Here is a 3843-nt window from a genome sequence, read left to right on the forward strand (position 1 = left end):
ACCGAGACCCCAAGCTTTGGTAAGGCCTCTGGGGCGACATGGCCGTGCTTGTTTAATCTGATGGTTTTCCTATTTATCAGTGAATTATGCCAGCTATATTATTTGCATATGTTATGTACTATTTGGGTTTTCTTACTGGGCTTCGGCTCACGGGTGCTCCGTGTGGCAGGTAAAAGCAAGGAATCAGTCAACCGGCCGTGAGTATGGAGAGCGTGGGGGCGGCGCGTACATGTTCGGCCTGCCCGACTGCTTTGGTTGGGGGCATTTTGTATATGGCTGTATTAAACCATTCTTTTGATAGTTGATCAAGTGTAAATCTATTTTTGAGTTGTAAATATTTTGTAAACCTTATTTTGGGATCCCAGATGTTTTATACTTAACGCTTTCAATGAAACTAAACATTTTCAAAGAGTACAGCCTTAAACTCTGGTTTATTCACACTTTGGTTTTAGAAACCACTTAGAGTCAGTCAAAAGCACGATTTCTATTTTAAACTCACTAAGTAACGGCTCTAAGGTAGTCGGGCGTTACAACTTGGTATCAGAGCGAGCCAAGGTTTAATGGTTCTGGAGATTGACCGAACATGTACGCACGCTGCCATTGAAAAGCTCGACTCAGGGTTGATTGGTATGGTCGATTGATATATTCATGAATATGTGTTTAATGCTTTGTGTGCCTGCCTAGATTGTTATGAGCATGATGATTGAAATAACATATGCATGATGCCAGGGCAAGGCCCGTTGTATGCTGTATGATATTTGTATGTCATTTTGGTCGATTGATCATGGTCGTTGTTGAGATTGAGAGGTGGAAATTGGACCTTGTTATCATGCTTGATGAGCGGTGTCACTGATTGCAGGCATTTAGTTGTAATGCCTCGCCAATCATCGAGACTCCGCAGCATTCAGGCCGAGGATGACAACCAGGGGCAGGACCCTCCACCTGCTCCTCAGAATTGGCAGCAGATTTTAGCCGAGATGGAGGCTAGGTTGAAGAAAACAGAGGAAGAGCTTAGTTAGTTGAGGCAACCAGCTCCTCCACCAGCCACTGGGATACCACCACAGCCGAGTGTAGCACCGGCTCCGGTTCAACCTGTGACTGAGAACAGGTTGGAACCTCTGTATGAAAGATTTAGAAAACAGCAACCTCCTACCTTTGAGGGCGGAGCAGACCCACTGCAGGCTGAGCAGTGGATGAGTATGATGTCTGTGATCCTGGACTTCATGAGGGTTGAAGGAAAGGATAGGGTTGATTGTGCCAGTTATATGCTTAGAAATGATGCACGAATATGGTGGGATGTAGTAAGGCAACGAAGGGATACTACAACTATGACTTGGGAGGAATTCAAGTGCATTTTTAACGAGAAATACTACAGCGTAGCCGTTCGACCTGCGAAGGCAGATGAGTTCAACAACCTGACTCAGTGCAGGTTATCCGTCACCGAGTACGCCCTGGTATTCGACAGATTGGCGAAGTTTGCACCAGAGCTAGTGCCGACTGATGCGGCCAGAAGGGACAGGTTTATACGGGGATTGAATGTAATGATCGTCCGTGACGTGAGTATTACAATGACTCCAGAGACTACCTATGCGCAAGTGGTAGACAAAGCCCTCACTGCTGAGAGGGCTGAGGATCAGATCTGGAAGGATAGTGCTGCTAGGCGTGATACCAGGAGAGTAGTGCCTTCTTCTTCTGGGCCTAGTCGGGGCAGCGACCCCAGTGAGCAGAAGAGAAGAGTACCAGACTCATTTGCTCCTTATGGTTCTGACAGGAGGGTTCGTGGTTCTGTGGGTGGCCGCCAGGGCGGAAATGACAGCTGGAGAAGCCTTCCGATGTGTCCTCGATGCAGGCGACGGCATCAGGGCGAGTGCCGGACCAGGGCATGCTTTGTTTGTGGGAGCACCAGTCACTTAAAGAAAGATTGCCCGCAGGCTAAGAAGGAGGAGCCAAGGCAGGGAGACAACCTCGCTCCTGCTAGGGTTTTCACCTTGACTCAGACTGAGGCAGAGGCCAGTCCCTCAGTGGTCACAGGTCAGATTTTTAGCGCTGGATCCTTGTTTACTGCATTGATTGATTCTGGTGCTACGCACTCATTTGTTTCTGCTAGGGTGATTGATCAGCTTTGTAGACCTAGTATTTTGTATGCTAGGGGTTTTCAGACTATATTGCCTACAGGAGAACTGGTAGTCTCTAGGAGGTGGGTTAGAGCATTACCAGTAGTAGTAGACGGTAGAGAATTGTTTGTTGACCTGATTGAATTAGATATGGACGATTTTGATATAATACTACGGATGGATTGGTTGATGCGGTATGGAGCAACAATTGATTGTAGGCGACGAATGGTGACCTTTGAGTTATCCTACGGTGAGGACCGAGACCCCAAGCTTTGGTAAGGCCTCTGGGGCGGCATGGCCGTGCTTGTTTAATCTGATGGTTTTCCTATTTATCAGTGAATTATGCCAGCTATATTATTTGCATATGTTATGTACTATTTGGGTTTTCTTGCTCGGCTTCGGCTCACGGGTGCTCCGTGTGGCAGGTAAAAGCAAGGAATCAGTCAACCGGCCGTGAGTATGGAGAGTGTGGGGGCGGCAAGTACATGTTTGGCCTGCCCGACTGCTTTGGTTGGGGGCATTTTGTATATGGCTGTATTAAACCATTCTTTTGATAGTTGATCAAGTGTAAATCTATTTTTGAGTTGTAAATATTTTGTAAACCTTATTTTGGGATCCCAGATGTTTTATACTTAACGCTTTCAATGAAACTAAACATTTTCAAAGAGTACAGCCTTAAACTCTGGTTTATTCACACTTTGGTTTTAGAAACCACTTAGAGTCAGTCAAAAGCACGATTTCTATTTTAAACTCACTAAGTAACGGCTCTAAGGTAGTAGGGCGTTACAATCTCCCTTTGATTGAGTTCTCGTACAATAACAGTTATCAGGCGACTATCGGAGTGGCTCTGTATGAGATGTTATACGGGAGGAAGTGTAGATCACATATCCATTGGGATGAGACGGGTGAGGGAAGGTACATAGGTTCTGAGATGGTTCAGAGGACCAATGAGGCGATAGAAAAGATTAGAGCTCAAATGCTCGCCTCCCAGAGTCGCCAGAAGAGTTACTCGGACTTGAAACACAGGAGCGTAGACTTTCAGGTCGGTGACCATGTGTTCCTTAGGATTTCACCTTTGAGATGAGTGAAACGGTTTGGTGTTTGGGGAAAGCTGATCCCTAGGTTTGTTGGCCCCTTTGAGATTATGGAACGGGTTGGAGAGATAGCTTACAGATTGGCGATGCCTCCATCCTTATAAGGGTTCATGATGCGTTTCACGTGTCCATGATCTGGAAGTGTGTATCAAATTCTTCACACGTGTTGAGTTATGAGAACTTGGAGCTAGATAAAGATTTGTCATATGAGGAAAAGCCAGTTCAGATTCTCGACCGAAAGGATAAAGTCTTACGGAGCAAGACCATCGCCTTGGTGAAAGTGTTGTGGAGGAACAGGAATATTGAGGAGGCGACATGGGAACTTGAATCAGATATGCGGGAGCGGTATCCTGAGTTGTTCAGGAAATTTCGAGGACGAAATTTCTGTAAGGAGGGGATAGTTGTAGCATCCCAAATTTGCTAATAAGGCTTAGAGCCTTGATTAGCGTGCTTGGAGGGCAATAATTGACTTATGTTGTTAATGTAACGACCCGGATTTTCAAGACTCGATAATGCGGAAATATAAATGTTTTCATTTAACAAAATGTCTCAAAAACCCATAGAAAAAAAAACTTTTTAAAAAGTCGTATGGCCATACTTAACATTTAATTACAAACATGTTTTATAAAGATTAG

The sequence above is a fragment of the Humulus lupulus genome, chromosome 4 (assembly GCF_963169125.1).
Source record: "Humulus lupulus chromosome 4, drHumLupu1.1, whole genome shotgun sequence".
Classification (NCBI taxonomy): Eukaryota; Viridiplantae; Streptophyta; class Magnoliopsida; order Rosales; family Cannabaceae; genus Humulus; species Humulus lupulus.